General features: G+C 38.2%; 1 protein-coding gene across 11 annotated transcripts in view; it reads right to left on the reverse strand.

Moving 5' to 3' along the window:
• The window catches only part of LOC108630328 (dystrophin, isoforms A/C/F/G/H), a 447,367-nt gene that overhangs the window by 192,855 nt on the left and 230,372 nt on the right, over positions 1-24,140 (reverse strand). The gene's annotated exons all lie outside the window — the stretch shown is intronic.

The following is a 24,140-nucleotide window of genomic DNA, read 5'->3' on the forward strand; positions in this document are numbered from 1 at the left end:
ACTCAATGTGGTTGCTAATGACTCTTCGATTGATACAATCTTAAAAATTCAATAACAGAAGACATTTTCCAATAACATGTTTAAGTAATTAATTGTTTATACAAAATAAAACCAATACTTTATAATTCCGAACTTTTATTTTTTTAATTTGTTAGAGCTCCTTTTATACATTTATGCTTGATGGCATATTACCAATGCCTTATTGGCGAGTTATATATTTTATGCAACTTCCACCGACACGTCAATTACACCAAGTCTGTTCCCGAGCTGTAAGAGAGTATAACCCACTTAACAGGTTATGACAACTTCCGACGTTTCAAAGATTCTATGGTTATCGAGTATTCAAGTGAGACGAATTGTTGTATGCTACGATGTCAATTTCACTTGTTTCATTGTTGTCCCACCATCTCTATTACGCTTGAATGAATTTGATTGAAATTACATTCTCTTTGCAATCATTTGATTTCGTGACTTTTATTTATTGATCACGTTCTTGACGATTTCATTACATTTTTTTAAAAGTATGTCACGTTTCTGATTTGTGTAAAGTAATTAAAACAGTTACTTTTCTAATTTTAAATGTTGACTCAATCTTTTATTCACTGAGATAAAGAGCAAAATATGAATTTACGGGACTTCATTTTTCATCTTTATGCAGAATAAGATTGTTGGTTCGTCACGTACGTCTTTCGAAAGAGGGAAGTTTCTTAATATGCCACTGGCTACAATATCTCAGTATTTTATTCAAAACTTCTCATCTATCAGGAAACATTGAATACGAACTATGAGTTCAGGTTTGAAACTTATGTAAGAAGATCTATTGACCTACTGCATACTTTGTAATTTGAAAGTTATTTTATCCGCTAATTCACTTATTACCTCGATACAAAGTTTCCACATAATACAACCTCGTTCCTATTCGATTTTCCATGAAAAGTAACATTGAACATCCCTAGAAATCAGTAATTGGCTGACTCGATTCAAGATTCGACCTCCGAATCGAGGGAGGCGAAAATTCGCGTTACCATAAGCAGACTTTATTAAGGGAAATAGAAGTGGGCGAGTAGGTACAGTGCGCACAGGACAATGCGGGATCGGTCTTTTCTTTCTTCTTACTTGCTTTCTCGTTCTTTCTTTCTGCGCGGTTCGCGCGCTATTTTTCGCGAGCGTAACAAAGAAACGCGACGGACGCGAGAATGGGAGCTACAAAGAAAGCCGGGAAATAGGACTGGGTCAGGTGAAGCTTTTGATTAAAAGCGAGCCGACTGGGATAAGATATTCGGATTCGAGATGGTAAAACATGTCGGTGTTATCTTGAATATATTCCTCCTGCTTGAAGCGAGGTGAATATATGCTATTAGTTTATATATTTTGTTTGGTAAAATTAGGAAATCTAAATGTTTAGAAATGGTACATAATCAAATAATTATATACCTATAAATTACGCAAGCTATATTATTAAATTTTTAGAATTTACTTATTAACAGCAAAAATCAATCGTTTCTTATTTTGTATAACACTATTGTCAATCATTTAAAGCTCCATCGACATCATCGATACGTTAAAATTATTTGTACAAAACATTTCAAACTTTTATCTTATCTCTTCTTCAATTTTTTCCCACGAGCTCTGATTCAGGTGACGATGATTTTTAAACCTAACGTACACCTCGTTACAACTAAGTTTTCCGTCGCCACCCAGACTTTCTTTAGTTCACGACGAACGCGGAACTCGTACGTACGTACGAGGAGACGCGGGAAAAATGAGAAAGGAAGAGGAGAAGAATAAGAAAGGAGAAAAACATAAAGAGAACTGGCTACGGAGGAAAAAACGAGAAGCCCGAGCCATTACCACTTGACTCGAATTGCAAAGACCTCACTGCTTCGTTACTCGGTATTCCGCTTGACCCAGTAACGAAAAGCTAACGATCCTCGATTCCTCGGCAGCGAGTCCCACCACTTTTCTCTTTGGCGTTTCCTCGATACCTCGCCTTAGAAAATATGCATATATTATTTCATATTCAGAAATTCAGCATTGAAATGTAGATTTAAAGTGTATGTTTTGGTATCAGTTTTTTGCACAACTCAAATTTGCAAATGCAAACTCAATTTTTTGAGTCACTGTACAAGGTAAAGTATAATTAATATGCAGATAGCATCACTGTACATCAACATAACATACCGTATATTGGACAAACAATATTATTATTTTACAAATAATACAGATATTAAGAGAGATAATGAAATATGTATATGTTTAATACGTACAGAGAACGGAGCACTACCAAATAATATATGATGAAATATTTAAAAAGCTTGTTCTATGCAATAAGTAAAATCCGCTGTTTTTATAAATTTCCTGCTTGATTTCATTCAAACTGAACCCTTTATCCAGAACAAAGGAACGCAATTGTAATGGGCAACATCTGAAGTCGAAGAAAAACAGCGGGAAAGAATAGAATTCGAAAGCCGAACAAATCCTCGGGGAAAGGAACACAAAAGACATAGTAAGCAAGAGTGGATGGGTTATACACAGTTTCAAGACAGTTGTTTCTAAAGAAAGAAAAAAAAAATGAAAAACCAAGTCAGTTACCGCGGAAAATTCGACGATGAAATTTCAGGCGAACGCGACAGATGCCAGGGATAAAAGCTCCCGAGTGCGACAAAGGGAACCACAAAACCGTCGCGTCCCGTCGTAGTTACCTTGAATTGAGACGTAATTCGTCCGCGGATGGTAAGCAGCCGAGTGCAAGTATCGATTCGCTCTCGTTCGTTATTCTTTCGTACCGGGCGCACAGAGGTAAAGAGGAGGCAAGAAGAACTATGGAACGAAGCTTTTTTCCGGGTGTCTCTACGCGCCCGGTACGGTGTACCCGTCTCTTTATACCTGTCCCGTGGTCCGTTTCCGCTTCTGTTTTATGCAATTTTCCATCTCGGAGATTCGGCGAGAGTATCTCCGTTGGGACCTCGAGGCATTAATTAATCCGGGAAGAGTGTCGAGGAGCGACAGACGGACGGTCTATAGTCTTAACAAATTGCCGTAGCCCAGGACTACCTGCCCCCCTACCATTCGCATCGCGCGCTATGGCAATTAATTAGGAATGAAATAATGATCCCGGGTCGTGCCTCGCCGGGCAAGGTGAATGACTGATCGAGTTTACAATTGGGTCGAGAGACCTCGGCGACGGAGACGAGATAGGAGACCGCGGAATAGTAGTCGGTTTCGATGGAACGCGAACGAGTCGCATGCTGCGGTATCGCGAATGTTGTGTTCAACGAGTAAGTGGAATGGCTTGCTCAAATCGAAGAACTGAAACAATCAAGGATTTTTCTTTACGTACAAAAATTGGACGTACGTGAATATCGTAGTCTCTGAGAATGCTACGAACAATAGATTTGATTGACGATACTGTTTCATACATGCAATTAAAAAATTAAGTAAAATCATGATTTTCCTATATCCACGATTCTACTTATGACTTTTATATCATTAATTAGATTTCGAATTTAAATCATTCTCAATTGACATTTTTACTAGTTGACGATGATAAATACTTAATGACAGTGTACGTTCTGCATATTTCGCTGTTTTTCAGTAAACAGAAAATAACACGGAATTAAGTGGTATGAAACGTTTATAGGCAGACCGAGAGTAAAATGGAACAACATGTCAAGTGTTTTAATGGAGAATCAATAGATCGAGAGAGTTTGCGAGAGTTCCCGGGTACAAGGTGAAATTGATCCAGGAGAGGAACGAGAAAACCCTTCTTTGAGGAAACACACAGAATTACATTAATATGTAACAGCCGGTTTGAAGCAATTTAAGCTGCAGAAAGCGCTTTGCATACCAATTCTCGAGACACAAAACGGGTTATCTCCTTGTACCCTAAATTGGCGGGCGTGCATACCCGTTAGAAAATTAAAACGACCATACTTACAGTATATATTATCATTTCAATAAAAAAAAAACGAGTTTATTTTTTATAAGCTTAATCCAAATTTTATTATTATTTTTTGTTTTATAAAAAGTCTCTAGTTTCTCAAGAAAAATTTAATATGTACCACCCCCCTATATACATTTGCAGTAAAACGCAACTTTCATTAGAGTTAAATGCTTCATGATACATTCAGCTTTACAAATAATTTAATCACTTCCTTCTGCGAACTAGTTTTTTAATTATCACTTACTTTTTTATTCTTTTATGTTCTATAATATATTTTTAAATTACATTTTGATTTTCCATGTGTATAAACCGATATATACAATATAAATATAATATAATAGATGCAAAAATAAATGTTTTCTACATCTTATTTGTCCATCTATGTTTATATATACCAGCAATAAGTATAATTCACATATTGCATACTTAACACAAATAAGTTGATTAATTCCAAGCAGTAAGATGTTGGACTTCTCTCGGTAAAACCGTCTAAAAGAAATCAGTGCGAACACGTATGAATATCTTGCAAAGCAAATGATTCAACCGGTTCCCGTGCAAACAAATTCCTCGTGTACACGGCCACTGCCATCGATATTCGTCGCTAATAAGTTTCTCGGTACGGTGTGGCCAGGCATCCACAAACAAGTAGCAGCAGTCGTGTATGTGTGTGCAACCCCTGGACTAAAGGGGTTGATTACAATATATGAATATTCAGCGACAAGTCCGCTCTCGATGTTTCTCGTTTCTTGTTGTTTATCCTGTCCCTTTTATTCGATTCCTCTCGTTCGCTTTCGTCTGCGCTAAAGATTTGAAGGTACATACTCACACGCAGCAAACCTTACAGTCAGGACTCTTACATTAATCGCGCTAGGTGTTAGAATTTTTGTTATTGTAAACACTAGATATTGTTTGCTATACTTGTGTAAAATTAACAAGAATTCGTTTAATTTCAATTTTTTAGTGATAAATTGTCTCATGAATAAAATTGCTTGAATGTAACTGAATGTTATAAACAAAATGTTACGATGTCACATGTGCACAATAGCAAAATACCAGAGGTTTAAGTATTAAGTGAAAACGTGCCTTGATTAAGTAGTCAAATCATTGGTCGCGAACTCTAGGAAATCAGCTTAATTAATTGCTAGGCACGTAAAATTTTCATGAATACTAGTTCACCTTAATTGAAACCAAGTAAAGATACGCGCGTAGTTTCTTTTTGCCACCGTCCACTCCATTATTGTAATTGATTGTTTTCAGTCTGCAGTGCAATTAGGAGAAAAGCGTCCCCCACGGTTGTTGCCTCGAGAAGAATTAACCAGATGGTTTCCTGGTTGACCGTAGACTCTAGTCGCGATAATAATCGTATCGGCTCCAGCCAGGTACACGTACAGCCGAAGACTAACGGCGCTCGTAAAATAGCTATTCGTTCAGTCCACTTGCACAGGAACTAGACGTGTCGTCGCCCCGGTAATGGCACAGACGAAGTTTTCAGGACCGCAGTTGTCGCAAGGAACCACGAGAATGTAAAATGTTAAATAATGTACCGAGTCGTAAAAACCAGTTTATTATTGAAGATGCGCTAATCAGAAGACGAGTTTATTTATAAAACGAGCTCTCACAATTATCTATGATATGTACATATGCATCATAGATGTATCTCGGATTTTCATTAGTTATTACATACTGTTTTTACAAAATTATAGTTTGTGACAATCAATTCAGAAGGACTAGGATGAGAGAATATAAAATTATGCAAGCAAATTTCTGTCTTTCTTAAATATTTAATATTCAGTGTAAAAAAATCACGTCCTGCTCACATTATATTTCACCACCGCGTGAAGTACAAAATCCGAAGAATTTTCAGCCGGATTTACGAGGCAGTATGAAAAAATTCGGATCAACTATTTTAATATACTTTATCGGATGACTAAATTCCTCTCGGAGGAACTATACGCGCATGAATTTCACGATACCGTGTCGCGTAAGATTCTTCGCATAATTTGAAACGACAAAGGATGAAGGAATCTCTCTTTGGCTCTTTTCGCGGTGGAGCGTGCGCACGATCGTTGCGTGTGTCTACGACGAAGCGATGCAATACGAGGCGCACATCAAATACGGAAGTATGCCAACCAACAAACGGAAGTTCGAAATTCAATCAACCTTTGACGGCGTGGACTCCCGCCACGCCGTTTGCCGGACCTTTGACCGGGCGCGACCGGTTTACGTAACTTGTCAGGATGCGCACCGGCCACGTAAACGATTTTCGAATGGTAAATTCATGCAACGGACCGGATTCAGTTTGCGTTTCTGTTAACTGCCGGCCCGGCCCACCCGGAGAACGATCGAGAACGGGACTGGAGAAGAAAGAGGAAGACTACTACCGAGACGTTGAAATCCAATTTAATCGGATTCGGTAAGGAGGCCTCACGAGTGAAAGAGATGCATGGAAAATGGGAGACTTCCTGTGTTGGGCCAATTGATGGGTGTAACTTTGGATTCCATTGCAGGAGTGTTTTGTCAACCGGTTCGCAAGCGACGACTTCGTGAGTGTCTACTCTGAAAAGTTTGTTTTATACGACGAATAGAATCACAATGAATAATAATTGTTCCTTATTTACAACAGTGAAACGAATAAAAACAATCTACCAAATAAATAATACATTTCAATTTAAGATATATGTCAATTTATTTTATAAACTACCATTTTGTCATGTTTTTATGATGGAGAAAAAACAATTGAGTTTTAAAGGTAACAGGTTAACAATAAGTACACTCGAACTTTTTGATCAAAATATTTTCCCTTTAGACAATCAGCGCACATTATCGATCAGGAATAAAACGCGTCGATACCTATTTTTGCAAAACAAAATTCACCTGTGGTGCCGTTGTACTCGAATACTACCAGCGGTTATACGGATGAGAGACACAAGGGGAGGGAAAGGTGCAAACGCGCGTTGAACGCGGCTTGATTACATTGCGACAATTAACGTGCCAGAGCCGAAAGTGAGTTATCGAAAATCGGGCCCGACCCGTGTTCCCGATGTCACTTTAAAAATCCTCGCCAGTTCCTCTCCAACCGTCATCCGGGCATAATCGATTTGACTTTAGTAAAATTGATTTTGTACGGAAAATGGCAGCGGGCAAATTGACGCGAGCTTCTCCTCGTCGATACACATACAATGCAATGACGCTTTGTTGGTCCACTGACAATTGAGGAGCATTATTACAAATATTTTTGTCTGAAGATAATAATTCTGTTGTTGGATCGTTCTTATAAAAATGGTGTCATAATGACATGTATAATTAAATGAATTAGAATTATGAAATAAACATTGTCGTAATACAACAAAACATAATATCTTAATATCGTAAGAAAAGGTCTTGACAAATATAAAACGATAGTATTAAAATTACCTAAACGTTTCAGAAAAGAAATTGAAGAGTGAAGAGAAATTGACTTAATTTATCAATAGCAGGAGAATTATCACCAGTGGCCCATATTCCGGGCGTACGGGAAGCGCCAGACACCCGACAATTTTCATCCCTTTTATACACCTTCCATTCACTGCTCGACCAGCGTAAGTGGGATAAAAGTTCGTCGGGCGACCTGCAAAATTATAATTCGAAGCTCGTGACCGGACTGACGCTGAGTCTGAAGAAAGAGACAGGTGGGAGAAGAGCCTCTTTGGTTCTGCGCGGAAGCAAGCGGCCGCGGTTAGACCATGATTTCTAGGCCCTTTGATTGCCTTGGGTTCAGCCTCTGCCGGGTCGTGTGTGCTCATTTGCATAGGTCGGAACCTGCGCTACGTTCGTTTTCAGCGCGCAGACTTCCGCTCGCGTCGATGCGCATTGGCTTCCGCCTCTGCCGCTGCGCCGCGCCGTGCCGGTCAAGCTGGGAATAGGTTATTGCGCGGTGCAGATTTAACATTCCCAAAGCGTTTATCGGCGTGCGCGGCCGGTTACAGAGAACCGTGGCCGGGTAGTATAAAGGTAATCAAAGGCCGAGAATCCGGCGTCGGAACGATTGATTGCATTCCAGCAGCGGCGGGGTGGAGCCTGAATATTTCCCAGTTCGTTATTGGCAATCACTGTCTGTCGGTCATCTCGCACCCCTGCCGATCGAGTTTTATATTACCTCGCACAATCGCCCGGTTTAATCTGTTGTTTCGGCACCGTTTGGAAATAACGGCTACGAAAACACGGAATGAAACACGACAGCCTTCGTTTATTCGCCAGAACGCAGCGAGCTAGGAGAATATTGAAGAAGATAAGGGATACAAATTGAACATTTTAGAACTGTTTGACATCGGCTAAGAAAAACAAAAATTATAATGCAGAACAATATTTTGTTGGATCCTAATTAGTGGAATTTAAACGTAGTCTGACTATAAAATACTTATACTACTAAAAATATAGCAATATCAAAAATGTGTTTCCTAAATTGCTTTAATTTATCTTTTAACTTTATTTCGTTACAATACTCATGGTTTATTTGTTTTTCATATATCATAGTTCATCATTTCTCTGAAGAATTTAGTTACATATTCCCCTTTTTTCATAAATAATTTAACTTTTTATATATTGTACACTCTTCAAGTAATTAATAAAGTCAAACGGATTCGATGGGTCGTAAAACTGATTTTATTTAAACATAATTTTCCATCAACCGCGCGCAAATGTGTTACTGCAAAACAAATAATGATTTTAAAACCAGTAATTTAACGATGGCAGTAGCGCTTTTGCTTTTATCCAGCGTTTGTTCCGGCTTTGAATTTTCACCAGAATGTTTTCAGTGTAAATTCGTCTGGATTTTTCCCCGCACGACAGACTATTTATGCAATGCGCAACGCGATTCACGATAAATCGTCGGGCGTTGAAAATCACCACACATAATAATTAATACCCAGGCTACGATTATTGCTTGTATCCTGGATATTTAACGGTTCGTTATTCGCGAGTTTCACTGCATACGATATATGGGCTGGGTCGCTCTAATATGGAATACATGCCTGATATGTGATACCGCAACATTAGAGAATTCAGGTTATCAGTTATCCGGATATGATGAATGCGATCAGTCATATCTATCATTCGTTTCAAACAATAAATGTACATGATTGCATCGACGCTACGAAGACATTAATAGAACAACAAAATACTTGATCACTGAAAAAGTCTATCACATTTCTAAAGCTAATTTCATCGCTAATTTATATTAATGTATGGATTTATATATACAATTTAGAAAATAATTACACAAATTATTTTTTCTTATACATCTACAAGACTATCTAAAGTATATGACAGGAAAATGGACAATATATTAGTGAAGTGATATCTATTATAAAAGTAGATAAATAGTATCTACTTCATGCGAGACTAACATTCCGACATTCTTTTGTTCGAAAACATAATTTGAACGTTGAAAATTAAATTTGAACTGTCCAAGTGGTATTCGACGAGTTAGTAGCTTAATCCTGCGGTTAGAAAATTGTACCTGGTGTCACGGTTTTCGGGGGTATCGCTGTCGGATTCCATGACTCTGAGATTTCCGATATTGGGTGTTATGACTTAACACGACCATCGTGTCGCGTCGCGGCAATACGCCGCGCCGCCCGTGGTGTTCCATGAATCGAGAACCGATATTGGGTTCGGTGATTTTGAGTATCATTAGATATGACAATGTGAAGGAATAGTACCATGCGGTTTTACAATTTTTAATCGAAATTTTTTATAACTAGAAGTAATGAGATGTGTCTGATAAGATGATAATTTTGATAACTCATTTTGTTTACCTATAATACGCGAAGTGAATGAAAAATATTCTTGATTTATTTGATGTCATAATGTCATACTATTTCATATTTATAATACATTATTGGTTTTACTTTTATATTCCTTGATAGAAGAAGGATCAATACAGCTCGATTTTGGCATCTCTGTTCTGGCTCGAAACTTTTGAGACATCCGAACGATAAAAATTCTATCTTCTAATCCGTCGGAACGTTTTCCTTCCATCCAGGTTCGTTCGAAGGCAATCGCGTTCGGAGTGGCCATTCGAATAAAGAACCACTGGTGCGGTGCGGTGCGGTGCGGTGCGGTGCGGTGCGGTGTTCGCGAGATTTCGGATTTCCACGTCGACGAAGCGCGGCTGGCGAGCAGCGTAGCGCACCAGGGTGTCTGTGTGCTGAATCATGCACGAACAGAGGTGCAAAAGGAACAGAGGAAGAAGAGACGGGACAATATCGGGGAAACGAGAATCGTCGAAAAGAAATAAAACCGCGTCGGTGGTTCCGAACGCGGCGGACCCCGTCAACACACACAAGGAGGGAGAGACAACTGTCTCATAGAAAAAAAGAGAGAGACTGAACTCTCCTCGAAGGAACCTGTGGAAAACGGCACACTCTCTCTCAGGAAATTCGAGGAGAAGAGCGAACCCAGCGTCTGTGTTTAATTGTGCGAACCGACGATTCGACAACCGGGCACCGCTTTTACGACTCATTTTTGGCGACGTTCAAGTGAAACATCGAATATAAGGACGACGAGGGAAATAAAAAGTCGAGGGCGAGGGAATGAGCACGTAAAATGAGAGGCTAAGAAGACGCATTGGGGTCGGAGAGTAAAACGCGCGGGAACACAAATAAGGAATGGCGGAAAAAGAAAGTATGCGAGGGCGATTCGATGTGTAGCCGAAGGAAGATTGAAGAGGGCGCCCGAACGAAAGTGGAACTTCCCGTTTTTACGACGGAAAACTGCTGCTCCGTTTAATGTACCCTGTAGTGTTTCAGGTGGTAAGAAGTTACGAGAGAAGGGCAGGAATGATGGAGTTTAGATGTGATGAAGAAAGAGGGGTATAAAAGAACTTTTCCTTAACAAACATTATCGTACACCCTCGAGTAATAAAGAGAATCAACAAAATCCTGTTCTCATTGTTTGATTTTGTAACGATTTAACACACAAGGAATACAACCACTCATTTTTATTCGAAATTTATATAAAACAGACACCTATTCCTTTTACAATTGTAATACTTTTATAATAGTACGAGTCTAAACATCATAAGAAAAAAATACATTATTTCTTACTTGTGGTCAGAAAGTCTGTTACATTGTATTGGAAGGAAGTCACAATTAAATTGCCAGTGGACTAACAGTATCGATAGGTAGAACACAAGCGTCGAAATAAAAGCGACAAAACTAAAGAGGAGATTCGAAGCCGGCCGTACAATCAACAAAGGGAAAGGACTTGGACGATACATCTTTGAGAAGTGACGGGGGTTGGAAAGGCTCGCGTTGTTCGTACTTGAGCAAGAGACAGGCCTGAAACAGTATAAAAGGGACGGTTTTCCAACCTCCGACGTAAGAAGAAAATTCGCTCGAGTGTCCTGTTGGAGGAAACAAATAAATCAAGACCTGACTTCAAGTCCATCTACCACGGACGCAGACTAAACAAGATGATATATCGCCACATACGATGGCCACTTAAAACTCGATCTCTTGTGTACCTCTTGGGGAATGTTGTCTCTTACGATAAGATGACCAGGCTAGAAGAGTGAATGTCATCAAGATAAATTATTTGGGGGAAACTAGAATCTTGTATCAAGGTGTATTTCACCAACTGTCCTGCCTCACAGGACATACAAAATAAAATGAAATGAACAATTCATTTCATACGAAAACATAGTGTATTTTGAAAAGGGATCTAATATGAAGATACAAAATTGATAATAATAGAGCATTAAATCGGGCCCATTCAATTCTTTCCTTTTGCATCACCCAGTTTTTGTTCTCCACAATCGGTATGGCGGGCCGCTCTATAATGACAGACATCCGATTTCTAATTGTAAAGGCACGCCGCTTGAATAATCAATAATGCGTGATGTTTTAACGACGTTGTAATTCAATTAGAACGAGCCCCCTCGGCGAGGATACTTATTACAGTGAACTGTTACTCCGAGCGTAGAAGTGCTCGTCTGCACCAGCCAACGAACTCGTCGAGAAAACGCACGTAACTGGGATAGATAGCGGCCACGTTGCAACGCCTATACACATTGATATCCGAACAAATGGTCGAAACTTTATTGCCAGTACAACAATGCCAGGTTGTAATCAGAGCGAAGTTTGGAATCCATGCTTGTTAAATCAGTGCCGACTTCAAAAGAGAATTCGTAACAAGAATTGAGTAGAAGTAAGCTTTCTATATAACAGCTTGTATATTAAATAGATCTGATGTCTTCCCATAAGACATCATTCTCACTACCTCGTGGATTACACGTACATTTTATGATATTTATTTTACTACAAGAAGAGAATTAATATAGAATAGAAAGAATAGCACAGTAGATAAAATTTTAATCTTTATAAATTCTATGAATAATTTGAATGCTACGTGTGCGATTTATTTACGTAAACATGACGTAAATTGTTGTAATAAAAGAAGACCTAGTTTATATAAATGAAACAAATTATCTTTTATATCTTTTTGTGGAGAATTGTAAGCCAGCCATTTTAGAAAGTCTTTTCAATAAACTCATTTCATCTTTTTTCATTGTGATTATTTAAAGACCATAAAACTATTATAAAGCGACAAAAATAGGTTAATTATCGTTGCTAAGTAATTCTATTCTATTTACAAGAAAAACGGTATTTAAATGGGACAAAGAGAAGTTATGTTAACCTTTTGATATTTGTTTTGTACATTTCATAATACAGCAACAGCAACTAAGGTTTCTTGTTCACATTGTGGCTTATAAATTTCAAGTTGAATAAAAATGTAACATCTTTCACAAACATAGTAAATTGACTGCCACTTTCTATGTGATACTAGACTAACATTGCACTATTTGAAATTGTTATCTTCTACTGCTCATCGTATGTGAAGTTCATAAAATATGTAATATTTATACGTAGAAAATATTTAAAATAAAATTTATAAAGTATATTTTATCTATTAATGAATTAATCTCTAAAATGTGCAAAGCATATTCCAACTCCAACGTCACTAACAGTTTGCGGAATGAGCTTATTAACAATTAACTTACACATACCAACTGTTAAATACGTCATACTTCATCGCCTGAAACCACTGGTTCGGCAACTGACGCGCTTATTATTTCTCATGACATGGTCATTTTTCTAATTAATAGCCTGGATAATTTGTCAGCGGTTACACCGAGGAGCCCCGACGCAAGAAGGAAAATAAAGACGCGAACTTTATCGCGAACTTTAATGAGACTTATTACTACGTGATCGAAGTACATTAATTATGGCCGCGGTAGCTGTGAGTTAATTAATCAATTACGTAACTTCGTAATCATCGACTTGCGTATGTTTCGAAGACGTATTACTTTTTTGCTGATGCTGATCTTAAGCTACCATTTAAAACTGAGTTTAAAATTAGTTGTGTACATTTCATAATGCAATACATTTTTCATGAATTTTCTTAATTACCTTTGATATGTTAGAGGACTCTTTAAAAATCATACGGTACTTCTATAATAGAGTAAAAGTCAAAAAATTTAACATACGTCACTTCTCCAATAACAATGTGAAATTTCCATTTTTCACTGTCACTCAGTAAAATAATTATGGAATTCTAGTTCATTCCATGAATAGCATGCAACGAGGAAAACAGTAACGCGAGAGAGGACCATTATTCTTGATTCGATACTTACGGTAGAACACAATGGGCCACTCTGAATACTCGAAAATTGGTAATATTATATTTTTGGGCAACGCCAGAAGCGAGGGGTGAACGGTACATGCGATGGGCTGTCGACGCTAATCACCAAAAATACGTTCCGTAAATGTCACGGGGAAAATCCAACAGTGAACTATGTTCAAAGTATGCAAATTTCTCCATAATAACATCCTAACAATTTAATAAACTTAAAACAGAATTTAAGTTTATTTATGAGAAATTCATTTCAATATGTGAGATTTACATTTTATTTATTCTTTAAGTATGTCTTATTTGTATAAAGAGTCTGAGTTATCATAAATTAGTCTAATTAATTACCTATTAAAAAACATTATAATTTATTATAGTCACCCATTTATAAAACAGAGAAAGAGGATGAATTTAACGTCACAACGAAAAAAATCTCAAACCTGTAAATCACTAACCGTACAGCGACTGCATTATAAAATACGGGTAAATTAATTTCGATTCGGACGGAAAATCCAGGAACTAAATCGGGGGATGCGACGATTGATCTACACGCAGCGGCATAACGGATGGGATGCTCGTACGGCCGGCCATCGAAATAGAAATTTATAGGGTAACGCGAGAGTCTCTGCGGTAAACGGTGAATGGGAGGGAGGCTTGCAACCCTCTGTATTCTATGCAGGCGTCGAACGATATTTAATGGGTTTTCTGCGATGCAAAGTGCGGCTTGGTTTTCATTAAATTTCATGCGAAAGCGCACGTACATGGAAAGCTTGTCGTCGCGGTTTGCCTTTCCGGAGACACTTATAAAGCTGCGCTTCTGCTCATATCTGATGACTACTTTTTTATAAATTAAAGGTGTTTTTCAGTGGAAGATTATTGTTGTCACATATGTACAAGTCTATGTATGTAGTCTGTACTACCTATGTATAGTATTCGATGGCTGCGAACTTAATTAAGGCGTTGATGCAGTTACTTTTATACTAACTTAATAATTTGTCATTTATGTGTATACATTTATTCCAATCCTATTATAAAGCACTGAGGAATCGATTTACAAAAATTCATCCCAAGTTCTGATTGCTAACCGATCAATAAAGTGATGTACTTCAAAGCAAAAGGATTATGTAAAGCAATAAATAGCTTTTGCGATGAAAGCAAGAGCATTTTAAAGCGAAAAGCATTAAAGGATGATATTCCACGTAACATTATGCGTTGCGAGGTAATCCTAAAATTATGAGCAGGAATGTACGCAGCTTCGAGTAAAGTAAAAATGTAAGGGCTGCCTGAAGTTCGTAAGCGCCAATTAGAATCTCGTAATTATCACGGGACTGAGTAATACCATTAGTTCCAGTTTCGCGCGAAAACCGACCGAAATTTCATGGAAAAATGTGAGCACGGATACGAAGAATTGCGCGCAGGGAACAATCATCGGACGCGGAAAAAAATGTTTCCCTACGGTGAAATCATCGCGATTATTGCAAATGCCGTACTCCACATGGAACCACTTAAATCACGAGTGGTTCATTAACTTTACATTGGCTACAGGGCACTCCAACCGTCTCGTAGGAGAACCCAATTAAAATTCTCTGATTTCAATAAAGGCATCACTGCAGCGAGAATTCACCGTGAAACTAACACGAGAATTGAAGCATTTTATTATTGTCTCATAGCTATCAGTAATTTTATTAGTAACCTTGAAATGCAGTATCTACAACTTTTTCTTATTTTGGATCAAAAATTTTACAAAAAAACAGTTCTTACATGTATATTTTTGATTGATAACGATAACGAGATTTGACGAGGGTACATTTTATGAACGTACGCTTTAACCCTGAAAACGGTAAAAGGAAGTGCTCAACCCGAGAATCCCGTGAAATCTGGCATCATTACAAGAGCCATCGTCCAATTAGGCGCATCTCTCAAACCTTTTCGGTGGAATCGTGAAATTCCATCAGTGTACAGGCGAATCCGTAGAACGTTTATACTTTACACCGCAAAAGATAGCCGTGGCTGTTCATTCGGAAACTTTCTTCACCGCAAGTAATTTTACATAATTACGTGCTGACGCGCGCGAATCCACGCGGAAAGTAACGCGATCCTCGCGAAACGTAATTGGCCGGGACCGAAGAGATTTTCATCAGCGGTACGCGGACAGGAACGCAAAGAGAGGAGGGAGGTAGATGGGATCGATGAAGCGGGGCTCGAGGAGGCCCACTTCGAACAATGTAGTTCGTCGTACGCGGCGCGGCCATTAATTCGCAAAATTAGACGGGATAAATCGAAGATGAACCAACGAGGAAGGATCCGGCGCGGTGCATTCACCGGCTAATGCCGTAGACCCGGTGCAAACGAGCGCCGCCATTATTACTCTCTCTCGGACGGCGAAGTGCTGGATCATCGTTGCTTTTTGCGAATCCCTGGATAGTGAACCTTATTTTTCCTTCCAATTTCTTTTAGACGGCGGAATGTACCTTGAGTAATCGAGGAATCTTTGATTCTTAATTGGTTTGCTAAGCGATTGGCTGAATGATGGACCAGCAGCCCAGTGAATTTAAATCTCGGTTTTGGTCTACCATTGAATTAAATGGAACGCTGCTTCCTATTTCATTTTTTTTGCGATGAACGATTCCGCTATTAGCGAAGAACGAAATTCTTGGTTATATAACCTATTTATTTAATTGAAAGCTATGAAGCTACCAAAAGTTGGTTGCACGGAGGAAAAAACTTCAAACGGATAGTATTTGGGTAATCAATCAATATCAAGCTTCTTTCGGGGTTCACCAACTGTACGTACGGCTCGAAACAGTGAAAGCTCATTAATCATTATCTTCTTTCATCAATTTGAAAAAAATTCGGAAAGTAAATAGCACACTGTTCAATAATTTCGAACCTATGTTTCGAAATAACTGCTAATAGATATAGTAGAGAATAAATTGATTTGCATTGTCAACTACAAGTTCAATTTAATTTTGACACCGTATACAAAAGAAGATTTGAATACGAGGTTAGAAAGAGGGCGTCGAGTATTATTCAACAGTTATCACCGTGCTCGCGAACGAGAGGCACTCGTCAGCCAAAAATAGTTTCGTCCGCTTCCCTCCCGGAACAAACGAGCTCTTTTATGAGAGCGGACCCGAGTGAAATACTTGAAATAATTCCGGGGCCAAGCGAACGGTTTAAACGCTCGAATCAAAGTTCCGACTGTATACACCCGACAACGGGCCAGGCATTTCGTCGAATAAGTTATAACATTGTTTGAGAATAGTTGCGCTCTTCTACTTGCCAAGTAACAACCCGCGATACCTCGAGGCCGCTAATTTAAGGGTGAAGCGTATAAAAGGCATTTCCTTGATAATAGAATTCGTGCGTGGATCACGAGATATATTGTAAGAGGACTTCGCTTTATTGGATTCTTACATTATGATTCAGAAAGGTATTGTGTTGTGGATTTCTTATTTCTATTTCAAAGCATTCTTCGCGGATGGTAGAAAGAGTTTGTATAGACATCAAAATAATTTAAGAATTATTTTCATTGAATTTATACAAAAGATATCAATGTTTTGTAGATGAAAATCTATAGAAATCATGAATTGAATTAGTTATATATTGTAATTATGAACATAATGTTATTCTATTATTGAAATTTTGTAGTACATATTTTTTTACTTTTGCATATGACTTTTATTATAATAACTTATGCAATGACTGTGTTATCATAACTTATTTGTTTCATAGAAATAATGTTGGATTTTCTTGTTTATCTATGAGATTCTACTCTAGCCGATGCTCAGTTTTGGGTGAAGACATACAATCCATTAAAACATTGCTAATCAAATTCTATAAATGAGCAGAGCTCAAACATTCCTTACCCAAGTTAAATTACTCGCGGCTGTGTATATACCATATAATGACAGGAGTAGATACATAGACATAGGAAACCACTGGAATTCAATTTCCTATTAGTCTTAACGCGTTAGTTATCTGAACATCAAGATCATGATCGTCAGAGTAAAAGCCGTTTGCATACTTTCCTTTCGTCTTATAAGAAGCCGTTTTATGTGTCAGGAAAACTTTCATATCACAATTATAAGTAGCATAAGGATATTTAAATAAGAACGTAGCAATTTTTAATATAATTTCCTCATTATTTTGATATAAATCTAAAGATATGAAAATAAAATGCATAACTATAGTTCGCGATTCAATAAAATCTTCATTATAACGAGAGTTTTTAATACATATACTTCAAAAGTCCCGACAAAAACACAAACGAATTTTAGATGTAAAACAGTCACTGAATGAAGCACGAAATCGGTTTTGTTCGGCAACCTTCGTTTATAAGGCGCGACCGGCCTACATATCATGCGGCCTCGATATTTTATCGACGATATATTCCGGATTACGGCGCGGCGCAGAAAACAGCCTTAGAGGATGGAAGACGAGGAAGCTTGCATTGTCGTGAAGTGCCGGGACTTGTTGGGAACGGGGGAGGAAGGGGAGGGGGCAACGCGACTACCGGGCGGGAACAGGTGAATCGCAAAGGGGTGAATCGAAAGGGTAAAGGGGGCGCGTTTGAAAGGTGCGATATCTCGTCCCTCGATTCGAGCACCATCGACCCCTCGTCGCCTATCTTGCTAAAAGGTGATACGACACGCCGCCTTCCGCTTGCGTTTAACAATCGAGATTATTCTCCGAGGCAAATCTTCTGACAAGAAACACTGTACAACTGATGACGGTATCGCACAACATTTCTTGCGGAAATCGAAAATGTACATTATAAATATCACGAAAACATAAATTAAAAGAAAATTAATTATGGTAGACCATTGACCGTAATATCGCGGAATTTTTAACGTCAATGATTGATAATGTAGAATTTATATTAAAATCATCAACAATGAGATCAATAATTAAGCAATTATACTGAAATAAGTCATGATTGTTTAAATAAATGAACATGAAATTTTTAATCCTATTCCACGATTATAAAAACTCATCCTATTAAAAAGTTGTACTAAAGGTACTATGTCAAAAGTTTTTCATACAATGTACTAAATATATGTATGCACTGATTTAGAATTAAAATTGGATTTCCACGTATAATGACCTGATAGACGGGACGATGGTGAAAAATGAAAGAAAGCCACGAGAGTGAATATGAAATCCAGAATAAAAAAGGAGAATAAAATGTGCGAGCATCCGAGTAGAACGCTAAAGTTCCGTTCAATTTGATTCGAATATTTCTCACGTTTCACCACATTTACGAAAATAGACTTACCAATAGTCTGGAGTGAAAAAAGAATCGTTCCTGATCTACGTACCTGTAATACAAAAACAAAGGGCATAGGTTAATATTGTAGCAAAGAGTATTGTAAGTGTTAATGAAATGTATACTCTGAATCGCAGGGAGATATTCACACAGGAGAGTGCATTGAATTTATTTTAACGTTATGCATAGATTTCTATAGATGATTTCAATCATTATCGCTTGCTCGTATCATGAAGTTCATTTGCATTTAATAGTCAGATAATACGGGCGTCTAATATTCCTTTCTACAATAATGATAAAACGAAGTGAAACGAGATACATACTTTATGAAAAAACATCCCACAATTTTTATCATTATAGCAATTCAATTTTTCAAAAACTGTTTTCCTAAAGCTTTTTAAATCAATCGCCTTAATTTTCGGTGTCATAAAATAGATAGAGAAATAATTAAATTGATAGCCCGGTTCATAAGAGTCGTTAGATTGAATCGACGTGACGCGACGCGATGCAACTTTTACTAATTACGTCGCCTATAGAATTAATCAGAGGCCATAATCCGAACTGCAAATGAGAACGTTGATCGTTGTTTCGCTAAGCGCACGTGATCCACGGTGAACACGTCGTTTCGCCCGTTGTTTAATGGCCGTTGGATCCGGTTGCAATAATAATGCCGACGGGTTCACTAACCTAACGATTCGTCTCCTAACTCGGCCAGATAGACGCATTAAAGGTGAGCTAACACGTGAATCCGTGACGTCAAATTAGATTCACATTCATCAATAAAATATTACTTCGTTCGCAATTATTCTGTAGTATAATTGCACTCTACAATTATATATATGTATAATTATACTGTACAATGATGAGAATTACAAAAAAATTAATAGAAAGCGTAACGATTGCATCTCATGTATTTAATTTTAAGAACATATGTATAATAGAAGTATCACTTTCTAAAGATTACATTCATCTCAAACTGCTATTGAATGGTCTGGAAGTAATAAATTACTTACTGAGATAAATATGCGACACAGACATAATAGACGGATATTGATTAAATAATTGTTCATATCAAATTGATGACAATAAAATCAGTCACGGTAACACCGTTGATTATAGTGGTAGTGATACCATTTCCAGGCCAGTTAAGTCACGAACCACGGTTTTCAAACATTTAGAGAAACCGAGAGTAAAATCACGTATGGCATAGGTCGATCACGTGTGCACACATAGGAAGCCGTGTGCACACGCGTACGCGAGGAAATTGTCGTGGCTGCTCTCTCTGGCAGCCAGTCAGCCAGCCAGCCAACAGCTTCGCCAAGTGGATCTTGAAATATGCAACGGACTATCATAGTCATATACCACTTGCAAGCTCAAATCCCGTGACTCTACCATACTCTCCTCTGTCCCTTGCATGCCCACCCGCCGACGCTACGTCGCTTTCTCTCTATTTTCGACTATATTTTTTTCTCTCCCTCTTTCCACCTCGTCATACGTACCGCCAGGGGATTGTGCGGGCCGCTTAGGATACGGCGTACAATGAATGGGGGAGGAAAAGTGGACCGCCAGAAGATGTTAGGGTAAAGTGGCCGCGGTACCGAATACCGACCGACGCAATATGCGACCACTGAATGTTCTCGTAGGTGAATACCGTCAGTACGTGTATCTCGATCTTTAGTATTGTATGACCATTACCAATCTACAACTCCTAACAATAATAACTTTTTACATAAGTATATAATTTGAATTCATTCTTCTTCTACGATTTATGTTGTAAGGTAATTTGAATACAATTTATTGAGGAATAAAAAGATACTACATAAACATTTTATGTTTCGAAGATTAAATTATAACGTCTCTTTGATAACGGTACTAATATTTTATTTAAGTTAACACTAATAAACTGAAAGTTATCTTGAATGTGAAATTCTGTACGCATCATCTATGAAGTTTTGGTAGAGATAAGATTTATCACGCGCTGTTTCCACTTAACAAATATACTTTTCCTTTTTTCTTTTTTACTAAAACTCCGAGGGCCCTGAACCAGAGACTGAGCTTATTGCGCAGCGAGCTAGTAGGTCCCAAGAGTGGAGTGATAAAGTAGACTTGTTTCAGTGCTATACTCTCCCGAGAGCTACGCAGCTTTAAGGTTTATAGTTCGCAAGATTTCAGCGTAGCGAATCATTAGTTATTATAGGATATGATTCATGCTATCACTATTTATTGCAAAACTGTTCAAACTGCAATTTAACAATCATTTATATAAACGTATTTTAAAAACTTGTTTGAATCTAGAATAGTATTACACTTGCATTTTTACGATTAAAGATGTCTGGACAATCTCATCTCTACTTTTCTTTCTCTTCATCTATACTTTCCTACCTGCTCGTCTTTTTATTTTATGATTAAAATAAAATCTATTTCCAATAATTAATCCTGTAAATCCTGAAGTTATAATCGATGCAGCTTTGAAAGCTACTACAATCTAGAATGATATACTATTTATTGTTAGTAATACCCAACCGTTGTATTTTATTGCTAAATTAATGGAGAAAGATTTATAATGGTTTCAAAACATCATTTGCAGCTCCATAAAGTTATTAAATACAAAACGATATAAAGCTATGTATTTGTATAACATAAAGTAATTATTATTCAAGAATTTCATCATTTATTGTATTATTTAAATAGTTCACAAATTTGATGAGATTATAGTGTTGTCTCTGTCTAAGCTCACCGAATGCATTAATTTCAGTATCGATTTCGGCAACAGTTAAGCGCAGCAATGTTTAGAGAGACGGAAGTTAATCTAACCGTTCATCGACAGCGTTGGGCTGCGAAAGCTCGCCGCCACATTGTCGACAAATTACCATTAATGATTGACAGTGCGGTCAAGCCAAATTATAGTTTATGCGAGATTAAAGAGAAAGGAGTAAACGCGATTGATGCATAGACACGATAACGTCAGACAAGATTGGACAAAATCTATTCTGAACTTGGGATTTATTGAATTTCGCTCTCGGAACTGCTACGAGAGGCATTTGGAATTTATCAAATGTGTTTTCTTCTTTGGCCTAATTAAATAACAAAAAGTTTAGTGAGTCATATGGTTGAATACAAGAGAATTGTTGTTAGCTTCCACTAAAAATTTCATATTCATATCATTCCTGTTGTATTAAACCGATTATAGAAAAAACGGTTGTTCCCTAATTGGAACGGAGTTTCACTGGCAGAGAGCAACATTAGTTTTACTTAAAAAAAGGATGCAAGGAACTGGAAAAAGCATCGAACGTGCGAGCGAGTTCTAATTACGGTGCGTCCTGGTGAACGTGATAGGTCTGTCGTCGAATCGCGTAAGAAGGCACGGCATAAAAGATACGGAAACAAAATGGAAAATGGAAGCGGAAAAAGAAATACGGAAGAAATGGACGCTGAGGAAAATGCAGCGCGAGAAAGGAGAGAGAGCAACTAATGGAAAAGGAAATTCGGTTCATTTCGTTAACGGGACACCATTAAAATTATATCGTGTGCCTCCTTTAATTCGATTATTCGAGTCGCTTTGATACGAATTCGCTTCCGAGTCCACCGACTAGCGTCGCTGTCTCGTAATGCGATAAAAATCTTTTCCTCCCTCGAAAAGAACTATCCCGGCTAATAAGATCGGAACACATTTGCAATCCCGGCGCCTATCTACCTTTGTTCCCGGCCGCGGTGACGCTTGTAACATTATTGCGAACATTCCGGCAGAGCTGGAATCGTCTAATGGCACGAGGCACCGGTGCCGACGAGAAGCAAAGGCGGAGGAAGGGGAGAAGCATGGGCGGAAATGCTTTAAACGTAAGCCACCCTCCCCGACAGTGGACGGGAGATAGGTGCATCGGGGCACTTAAGATGAGAAAACCGTCATTTCAAAGGCTCACGCGAGCTTTTCTGAGCACCGCTTCTCGAGATGCTAAAAATTCCGAGCGTACTCTTCCGATAGAGAAACGCACCGGGCTCTACCGTGGCACGAATCGATTTCAAGACAGCGATATAGAAACAGGGATACCTGCTTCTTTTATTTCATCATTATTCGTACGAATTCAAGCTTTACGATCATCTTTTTAGTACGTTCTAAGACGATACAATATAATACACAAAGTTATTTATATGGTTTCGAATCTTTTGCATGACCTCATATTTATGAAAAGAAGTTTTAATTTAAAAGTGATTTGATTTTTAATAAACATGTTCACTAAACTACAAAAATATGCTAATTTAATTCTTACAAATCATAGAAACTTTTGGACTTTTACCAGAGAACGTACTGCGAAAAATGGTGCTTGATAAATATTCTTCGGACGATAGAAGTCGGGCGACGAGTAATGAAAAACAGGAAGACTTTTTGAACGTCGTGGCAGGAACAAAATGGTAGTGTCATCAGCTCGGTCTCGCAAACGGTGATGGAATTCGAAATTCAGCTGGCACGCAATGCATCTATTGTGCATCCTCGTACCATTTTTGGCTGGATCCGGCGCGAATGCATTTTCTATGGTGGAGCCGGAAGCGCGTTATGTCTTCAATAAATCACACAGCGGAATGAAATCCCAAATTTACGAATTGCGTGTATCAAAATTCCATATAGATCCGCGCAGATCTTTTCAGACTGTGCACGCGAGAAATCTCTGCGCTATTTCAATTTATAAAATGCTTTCAATGTGGCATTGATACTATTGCTTACACAGTAACACTAGTGGATTTTACCTTGTAAAAGTTAAAGAATCTTTCATACCCTTACTAATAGTAATCGCGAAATTAAATATCATAATGTATTGAATTATTTTGCATTTTATAGTACGCTGATAATAAACAGCTGTTTATATTTGATGCCATGAGTATCTTCTTCCCGTTCCAACACTTTTGTTTTAAAAATTCGCATGTTTGCAATTCATTCAAAATCACGTACTACCTTTCATTCTCGCACCTTTCATTCTTGCACTTAATCATCCCCTACGCGAACATCAGACGCATTCCTACGTGCATCAAGAGGGGTACTCTGTATTCAAAAGACACGCGATGGCGGTGACGGCAACAGCAGCAGTCCCTTCGCGGTTTTCATTCGCCGTGGCTGCGTCAGGAGACCGCGGCGCGTCGCGGGTTTTCCAAGGGAACGATCCACGCTACTCCTCGCGAGCCACGCGTGAAGTCTCGAGGATCTCTTCCGTTGTGGTAGCACACCAGGTGGAATACACCCGAGGTCGGAGTAAAACGAGGAAACCC

The sequence above is a fragment of the Ceratina calcarata genome, unplaced genomic scaffold (genome assembly GCF_001652005.2).
Source record: "Ceratina calcarata isolate Rehan_Ccalc_2016 unplaced genomic scaffold, ASM165200v1 scaffold72.2, whole genome shotgun sequence".
NCBI lineage: Eukaryota > Metazoa > Arthropoda > Insecta > Hymenoptera > Apidae > Ceratina > Ceratina calcarata.